This window comes from Protomyctophum bolini (genome assembly GCF_963924005.1).
Source record: "Protomyctophum bolini genome assembly, chromosome: 4".
NCBI lineage: Eukaryota > Metazoa > Chordata > Actinopteri > Myctophiformes > Myctophidae > Protomyctophum > Protomyctophum bolini.
This window is the reverse complement of record NC_137865.1, coordinates 11,355,698-11,366,051: the sequence shown is the minus strand read 5'-3', so window position 1 is coordinate 11,366,051 and position 10,354 is coordinate 11,355,698.

The window sequence follows — 10,354 nt, the reverse complement described above, 5'->3', positions numbered from 1 at the left end:
ACTGTTTCTTAACTTATGTATGATTCATAATGACTATTTTTATGTATATGATGTAGGCCTATTACCATGTTTTTGTTCTTGCTTACTGTAAATCACTCTGGATTAAGAGCATCTGCTAGTCCTAGATGCCTAAATTGTAAATTGTATAGGCTATACAAACATCTAGTCGACTTTAAGTTGAGTTTTATGACCAGTCCTCACAGTTTGTGTCATTCCTGACCGTCCAGATGATGGAGCCACTCATCTTTCATTGTACTGTACTACAATGAAAGATGTGTACTGTCTAAGGTGCTGCACTGGAAACCGGGTGATACAGGAAGACCTCCATCAGGCCTTATCCATTCCCTTATGCACCTTGATTTGTTTATTTTTTAAAAGATTTTAAAATGTAATTACATTTAAATTAAAAATGCAATTCAGAAAATATAATTATGTTTTTTTCTTTTACTTTGTTAATATTATGGCATGTTTTTTTGGGGGTTTTTTTTTACTATAGGCCTACTACCTCAAAATAAAACAGACAAGGCCTCACACCCCCCTGAGAGCTTTGGCACCCCCTCAAACGGGGCTCAGAACCCGTCTTGGGAAACACTCCACTAGACCAGGGCTGGAAACACTCCACTAGACCAGGGCTGGAAACACTCCACTAGACCAGGGCTGGAAACACACAGGGTAGTTCGAACCCGGGCTCCTTAGTGTCAAAGTGTCCTTGAGCAAGACACTTGAACCTCTAATTGCTCCTGGTGTGCTGGTTGGTGCCTTGCATTGGTGTATGCATGTGTCATGATGTGTGTGTGAATGGGTGTTTAGAAGCCGTTGTTGCTGCAATGAAAAGTAAAACATGCAAAACAGTGAAAACAGTGACATCTGCTAGCAAATCTCATTGACATGTATGGGATTTGCAGGCTGTGACATCACAAACAGCAGGAAATTCAGAGCACTTGTTTGAGCCAAAAACCCCAGACCACAGAAAATCTACTGAATGTTAAAAGTTCAGGTTTTTTGGGTGCAATTGAGCTCAGAAAACCCCTAAAAATAAGAAAATTAACAAAAACTTAAATTGATAGGTTGTGGATACCACAAGAAAGGGGACTATGCTATGGCCTTCAGGGCTAATGGGTTTGATGTACTCAGTTTTGTCTATTGTTTTGAAACTTTTATATTTTTATACAATTACTGTATAATTACTGTATCAGGTTATTATTGATAAAAAAATAATAATAATAATAATAATAATAATAATCATGTATAATTTTTGCCATCATGAAATGTTTGCTAATTATGTTTAATCATATGTGAGATGTTTGCTAATGATGTTTGTTAATCACATGTAATTCGTGGAGCCACTGCACATGTCACCAGATGGGGCTGATAGCTCTTTTGTCCACACTTTCTACAACCTTTCTGGTCGTAGAGATTTCTGGAATTTACTGTGTCAAACATCAATGAAATTCATCCAACAAACACTGCTGCTTCAGATTCTCAGCTAAGGAAACATTGTGAGTTTTAACAGGCTCAAAATGGAACCAAAACACAGAGTGTAAAACTGCGACCTTTGATGGTTCACAGAATGGCCAGCAGCCAGCGGAGATTTCAAAGAACTTCCTGCCTACACTGTTATGGGAAATCCAAGCCGGACTATACCTTTTCTTTTTGTCGGGACAGTTGTATACGGTATCTGGAATCTTGGATGTTCAAGTTGTGTCCGTCCATAGTCAGTCTCTGGTTTGAAACTTGATTGATTGATTGATTGATTGATTGATGATTGATTGACAGTTTTTGATTGACAGTTTTCCCCCCAAAAAAGGAAAGTACGGTTCAATACAAGGTCTGCTATAGAGGAATTAAACCCAAGAAAGCCTATTGGCATACAACATACCTACAGTATATGCAAAAACATCATATAAACAGAGAGAACAGCATTTTAGCCGTCTGTAAGCTCTGCTCCATCACAGACTATACACACAGCCTTATACAGTAAGCTGGTTGCCATATACTGCTGCGCCTCAGCCACCTTATAAGTTGCCATCTATGTTCTGTGCCACCAGAGACCAACTTATGAGAGGCCTGGTCTACACCTCAAAGACACTCATATACCTGTCAAACTAGCCTACTTTCAAAACGTCAACACCGTCCACAATCACATCACCAGATGTAATAGCGTTCAACCCAGATTTGGCTCAAAGAAGGGGGTTGAATTCTGCTGGGCATAGGGAGAGCTGAACGCCCCTCAAACAATTCTGTATCAGTCTCCAGTGGAAGGGCAACTTATAGGTCCATGGTGTCTGGTTTTACAGAGCCTATAGAATTACTCTTATAGGTCGATGTCCATTTAGTCTCTGGTGGGACAGAGCCTGTAGATTAGAATGACTCTCATAAGGCCATGTGCGTTGTCGGTCTCTGCTGGGTATAGCCAGACGGACTGGCTGCTGTGGCTAATGTGGGCCTGGCAGTCTGACAGGAGAATGTGGAGAGGAGGCTCCCAATCCCATCGTAGCAAGGGAATGAGTGCCCAGTCTGTGTGCAGTGGCATAAGGAATTAGTGTTCCCTAAAAGCCAATAAGTGACTCTTCTCTCCTCCTCTCTCTCTTTCTCTCTCTCTCCACTCCCCAGCTTCACTTCCTCTTTTACTCTCTCTAATCCTGTCTCCTTCACATCCACCCCCTTCCTTCTCCTACGCCTCTCCTGCCTTTCATCTCTTCACCATCCACTTCTTGTCTGTCTGTCTGTCTGTCTGTCTCACACGCACGCACGCACGCACGCACACACGCACGTGCGAGTGCATGCGCACACAACACGCGTGTGTGCACACAACACACAACACACACACACACACCGCATCTCTGGCAACATTCAAGCCTCTTTAAGCATTCATTAGAAATTATATAATGTGACTGAAAACACCGCCCCCTGTGATGAAACATCTCTGAGAATTGCTCTTTCTTTATACTCCTTCAGAGTTCGTCGGGTCGTCGGGTTCCTCAGTAAGACGCTTGTTACTGACTGATTGAAGTCACAAAGCTGGAAATCGTTTTCTCTCAAAAGTGTGAAGATGACGACTTCAGCCATATGGCTGAGTGTTCTTAAATCAACTTATGTCATATTGGAATAGATAATTAATGAATTTGTCTTATCTAAGAAGGTCATTGTACCCGACAATGACCTCCTTCCTGCATGTGGAGTAGTTGAATAAAAAAATTATGTTGCCTTTTTGTATTATGCCCCATTTACACTGGCACCCAAATCTAGCCTAAATCTATAGCCTGAACCCGATCTAAATCAGATTCCATGTGACTTGTATGTGACTTGTTTGCATTTAGACTTATTTAAACTAATTACCGGTATAGATTCCAATCTGGATGTGGCACAAATCTGATTCAAGCTAGATTTGGCTGCCATGTCTGAACACACAGAGCGGATCTGGTCACTTGCAAACGGCAGTGTGAAAGGTCGAGCCAAAATCTGATTTGAATCTGATTTCACTTGATAAATGGTAAATGGTGCATTTATATAGCGCCTAGGCTTTATCCAAGGCGCTTTACATAGATTGTGCATTACATTCACCCATTCACACACCGATGGCGGCAGAAACCATGCAAGGCACCAACCAGCACATCAGGAGCAATTAGGGGTTCAGTGTCTTGCTCAAGGACACTTCCACACTAACTCTGGGGGAGCCCGGGTTCGAACTGGCAACCTTGCAGTTGCGATCCAGCCACTCTACCCCTGAGCCACCGCCGCCCCATTTAGACTGCCGTCTAAATGGGTCCTAGTAACCATTGATGGGTACAATATAGCATCAGCTGAAATTAATTGTCTCAGCTATGTACAGAATGAGTAAGTGGCTCCCATAGTTCTGCACCCTTGGCCAGCAGATTGGGTTATAGTAGCCGTCTTGGATTTGGACAGTCTGTGAAGAAATAAGCCTTTGTCTGCGATTTATAATGTTAATTTCCAACAGCGAGAAGCAGAGAAAAAACCTGGAGTGAACAGGTTTGTGTTACAGTAAGTAGCCTATACAACTGATTTATTAGCACAGTTTTATGATTGTTTTATGTGTGCTGTTATGTGGTATTTTTATTCAGCAGGCATGTTTCAGTAAAGTTCTGAAAATATTATGCTAATGGTTCGTTCATTCATCCAGCTGTCCTCTTCAAAAATATAAAATCTTATATGCCTCACACTAGAGACGACAGACAGGAGACTGTGTGTGTGTGTGTGTGTGTGTGTGTGTGTGTGTGTGTGTGTGTGTGTGTGTGTGTGTGTGTGTGTGTGTGCGTGCGTGCGTGCGTGCGTGCGTGTGGCGGTATCAGCCTAGAGTAAAGACTGTTTAAAGAAATGTGTCCTGTTACTAAATTAACTTCATTGCCAAATAAAAAATGTTAAAACAGGAAACTTCCCTCACAGAGTTTCCACTGATGGGAGTGATGTGTACTTAGTCACAAATGGTGCGGATTAGTAGTTCAATGATGTTCAATGCGTGTGTGTGTGTGTGTGTGTGTGTGTGTGTGTGTGTGTGTGTGTGTGTGTGTGTGTGTGTGTGTGTGTACTGTACATAGAGAGAGAGAGAGAGATGCCCTGAAAGGGGCAGAAGATGATCAGTTGCCATGATGCATTAACTCCAACACATAGACCTGTCTGTTAGGTGACTGTGGCTGAGGTTCATAATGATCATAGGACTACTGAGTTATGAATGTGAGTCAACTATGGTAGCCGTCCGAGTCAGGAAAGCACACTGGCAGCACTCAGTAAGAGTAATGAATGAAACTGGTGAGTCAGCACTCAGCATCAGCTAAAAACCAAACAGCCTAAAGTACAAGGAAAATATTATACAGTACCAACAGTAGCTATACTGTACATAAGATATTGGGACATGTGTTCCGCCAGAGCTGCCCCTTAACTGTTGTTATTATGTTGTTCACCTTTTGCCTTATGATATTCTGGTCATCTGAGTATGATAGAGTCCAGATACCAACGGCGGAGGACTGGTGTGGTATGTTTTGGGTACAGCTTGGTCTCGTGACACAAACGAGTTCCTCTCTTCCTATCTTTGTATATAGCTGGGCTTCCTTCCTGCTTTCCTCAAATAACTACCCTGAATGTTTAATGTACTCCTCCCAAGAGCTCATGTGTTAAAGTGTTTGGCTCGACACCATCATTTCAGAATGCTTTTAGGTTGGCACCTACTGTAAATGTACAAGGACTTCAGTGGAGTGTATATAGTCTTATAGCCTAAATATAGAGTTCCCCATGAATTATGGCTCCCGACTGACCATAGGCTGGTGTCTCTGAGATGTTATAGTCACACAAATAAATAGATCACGGATGTGAAAACATATTCAGGAATTGATAAGATTGATGAAATTATGATCTTTATTGTCACTGTATGGAACATACAACAAAACTTAGTTTAGTAGTGCATCCGTGCAAACAAACAGCAGTATCAACTACTGATGGTTTTTTGGATGCTTGGTGTAGTGGTTTGTGAGATTAGCCATGGACATAAAACAGGTACACGGGGACAAAAACATAATCTTCCCCTCCCTTCAGTCCAGTGGAGATGAGGAAAATTAAAATGTCCCGCTGAGATCCACCATCCACCGTTAATGTCATTCTTTCTGTTTCTTATCTTTTTCCTTTAGAAATTCAGTGAAGCCCATTGAGAGTTAAGCTCTCTTTTTCAAGGACACCCTGGCATGTAAAAAAGTAGGCTACAGTTATAAAATACAATACATATAATGAAAAACAATAAACATTTATTTAGAACTGCATTAAAACAAATCATAGATGCAAATGAATATATAGGGTTACATCAAACAGCTGTGCAGTCTGTGTCCTCAAGAAGCACCCTATGTAGAGTCCAATCAGATCAGAGACTACAGTTCACTATTGTGCCCTCAGAGCTTGTCATCAAGTTCATAGACCTATATTTGTAGGACTCAGCACCACGCTATGTATGCAACTTGATGCTGGACTTCCTGACAGACCGGTCGTTCCCAGGTGGTACAGAATGTCACCAGCTCCTGCACACTGACAGATCATGAGGGCTGCCCACACACTCATACTCCAACTCCGCCTCCATGCATCACAAAAGTTTCAATCATCACTGTAACAGACTTGATTACAGACAAGGATGATGAAGAGTACAGGGAGCTTGTACTGTAGATCGGCTAAAAGGTTTTTTTTTATACATTTCAAACCTTGTAAAATGGGACATTGCAGTATTGATACTTTGACGAAGTCAAACATTTGAGCGAGCTAGGACCTGGGCTGCTCACACCAAAGGGCACCGTCGTCAAGGCGCTGAGACAAAATGGCTCTTCTTCCTCCAGAGACTGAAAGGGTTCATCATGTATTCTATAGGGTTCTCTGCAGCTATCCTGACTGGCCATGCATCAATGCCTGATAAGGAAGATACGATACGACACGATACAACTTTATTGTCAGCTTTCACTGAAATTTGTTGCGTCCATGACGTCACCGTTCAAGATACAGACAAGACATACACAATATACATTACAAACGATGCATTGCAGGACACAAATCACAGAAGCAGACAGGAACAAGAACAATAGAACATATCCTCTTGGTTTACCGATTTTGGTTTAAAAGCAGAACAGACTGGTGTACAAAATAGTTCTTTAGCCTGTTTTTCTTATATTTCAGATGCTTCAACCATGGCTGCAAGGCTGCAGTGAAGTAGTTATTTCTTCACTTCACACATTGAGTAATGCTGATGTATACAGTACAATAATTTCACTGTCTACAATGTTGCTACCAGCTGTATCGTATAAAGTACTTGCAATTACATGTATTGAATTCCCGCTGGGCTGCAATATTAGTGCAGCTGTAACTATGTTGGCTGCTGTCCATGGTATAATTATGGGACATGTCTGCAGGGGCCATGATTGTTCATATCCATATTCACGGTGATTCAGTGTTCAGGACTGTCATGTGCAACAACTGGAACAAGAACATTAATAATAGCACAATTATGCTATTGTAGGTGAAGTCTGTTGAGAGTAGCCTGGGCAGCATTCCTTTTCGGGTTTATGAAGCGGTCGTGAGCGGATGATATCCTACGTCATATTGTAGTATTGTTTTGTAGTCATCAATCATCCGGAACTTCCTTTTCCCTTTTCTCAATAAAAGCAGCAGGCTACGAGAGCCTGATATTCTTCCGGTTTGAGGGAAAAGGAAGATCCGGATGATTCTTCCTGCCTGATGACTACAAAACTATAGTACAACATGACGTAACGATATCATCCGCTCCCGACCGGTTCACACGGCTATTTTGTAACACAGACCAGGCTTTCCGGCGAGGTGGATGGAAAGCCTGGTGACGCGAGGTTAGTTGAGAGTGAAGAGAGTGAAATGGAAATAAAAATGACAGATGAGTTCCTGCGCATCCAGGTTGTCCATACGCCCCAGTGCTGGGGATCACAGTATATGTCAGTAGGCTACATACTGTATGCATACATATGTACAGGTACATACACCGATATACAGGAACATATTTAGCCCACTGGTGGCCATAAGGCTCCCTTTCATTTCTAAGGAGAGGAGCTGTAGAAAGGCCCCTTTCCCCTGATAGACAGTGAGAGGTTGTGTCAACAGAACACCAACACAAGCACGGACGCACGCATGGACGCACACACATCCAGGCACGTATGCGCACAGACACGCACGCGCGCGCACACACACACACACACACACACACACACACACACACACACACACACACACACACACACACACACACACACACACACACCTGGAGGAGGGGGAGATGGTCAGCCAGGCCAGTGTGAAAGGAGGCCTTATGACTGGACACACACACACACACACACACACACACACACACACACACACACACACAGTGTGGGCCTTTCATGCCCAAATATGGAGATCCCTGATATATATCATCAGTATATGCCCATATATGGGCATAGACCCTTTTGTGACCACATATGGAGCTGACTGCCACGAGAACACATTGAAGTTAGACAACACAGTCCATATTTGGGTGCAGCTGCAGTGTGAACTCCTAATATGGTTAAGGCTGGTTCATGGTGGCATGAGTGTGATTTCCGTTAAGCCAATTTAAATATACAGTATATAGGATTGGTAAAGAAATCACAGTACTGTTTGTATAGGAGCCTGGGAGTTCTGTAAGCCTATTTTGATGCCAAAACGTAATATTTTGTATTTTTGCTCAAGTTTACTATTACTTTTACTGTTTCAACATTGTGGAATTTCTACTTTTACTTAAGTACTTCCTCCACCACTGTTCAGTCCCATCTCCCTATTAGTACCTGGATGGACTCCAACGTAATCATTCAGAAGTGTCTCCGTATGTTCAGTGTTCATTTTTTTCATCTAAGACTATAAAGACTAAATGGTGTATTATTCAATTCTTATTATTCAAAAGACTAAACCAAAATCTGCTGAAAATATTAACACTGATTGTCATCATGGTCTGTTTATTATTGATGATATGTGCTTTGTGTTTCGGGGGAGGGAAGCCGGGCAAGGAGGAGGGTGATATTGGTAATTGCATGTATTCATATTCACCTGCATGTCAACAGGGAGTGTTGGACGGGAGGAGTAGGACAAAGGCTCTATGTCCTCCTAATAGGGGCTCCTCACTGCAACACAAAAATGTGTGGGGAGGCATCAATAAAAAAAGGAAAAAGTAAATAAACCAACTCAGGAGGCTATATTTCAAAGGACATAAGTCACTATAGCCACGAAATATATAAATAAAAAGCCGTAAATTCAAGGTAAAATAACCGACCAACAAGCCTTCTCTTTCCAGTTCAGTTTATCCACTTAAGCACCCAGACACTTGGTCAATCTACACCTGGTGGCTTTTAATTAAAACAGGGGTGACTATAGTTCCTTTGTTTCAATGTTAAGGCTTACTTAACACCATGTGACAAAGTTCTCAACCTCTCTTAAGCAGAGTCACTGTCATTTGATATGAGGCCACTACTTTCTTTTAGTACCTTAACGTCCATAAGTATATAATACTGCACAGTATACACCTGTTGCTTTGTGTAAAATATGTATAACAAAATACTTATTTTTATTTATCTCCTTTACCCCTTGCCCTCCGCAACGTACCCCCCTTCTTCTTCCCTTTCTTTTCTATGGAAAACACAATATAGGAACTATGCACAAAAACAAATGTTACTGTATACATCTGTGATGTGACCATAAAGCTGATTCTGAGTCTCAGTAACAGGACTCCTCCATATTACGCTCAACTGTATGCAATGCAAATAAACACAGTGATAAGACCTGCCTTATGGAACACCTGTTAAATGTTAGAGTTAGATGTTCCAAATACAGTACAACTCCTTAAAAACATTTCATACTATACTGTATGTGATATCATGTTATTGTCTTCACCCCACCTCCATTCTTCTCCATCATTCTTCTCTCTCTTCATAAAATGATTCTTACTTTACACCCTCACCCCTTCATCCCCTCGTCCTTCATTCCTTTGATTCCATACAGGTTTGAATTAGTGTGGTTGCCTCTAGGCAAGCAGACTATTGTTATTGCACACCAGTGTGCAAATCGTTTAAAAACCTTTAAATCGTGCCATAACGTGTCACACTGTTGCCCATAAGCAAGCAGACTATTGCTACTTTACTGTCTATGCACTATTGTTATTGCATTTTCCATTCATTTTCAAATCTCCACTCCGTTTGTTTTTCTCTTTGCCCTCGTCTGATTGATTAGGGTAATTAGTGTAGTTGTGTATACGCAAGCAGACTATTGTTATTGCACTCCATCACTGTTTAAAATCGTTGAAATCGTGCAATAACTCTCTATTCTCCCCTCCGATTGGCCAGCGATGCTGAACTATTACCAAGGCTCTTGTGCGCGTTGCCCTTATCTGATTGGACAGTATAAGCGTCAGTCAGTGACATACCCAACTCAGTGACACTCTTGTCACACTTTTGCCTATAATAGTGTGGTTTCCTATAGGCAACCACACTTGCAAATCTGTAGGATTGCATCTTTGTAGTCTTATTCATTTTCTCAAATACAATTCTTAAAATGTATATAGAGCGCTGAAGTCCTCCATTCCCCTGGTTCACGGAAGTAATTTCTCTATGGAGAATAACATGGGGTCAACTCATCTTACAATCGTTTCATATAAGCATTGTGGTCCAAAAATAAACAAGCTGTTTCTGAGTATTGTCAGGGAAGTGTCTCTGTATCGTTTGCGACAGTCAGTCACTTATACTCTGTTTCTAGAGAAAATTTAACTAATTCAGCAGCAGTAACAATAGCGTTTTCTCTCAGTCAGTTGATTCTTCATATCCATATGAGTGAAGCG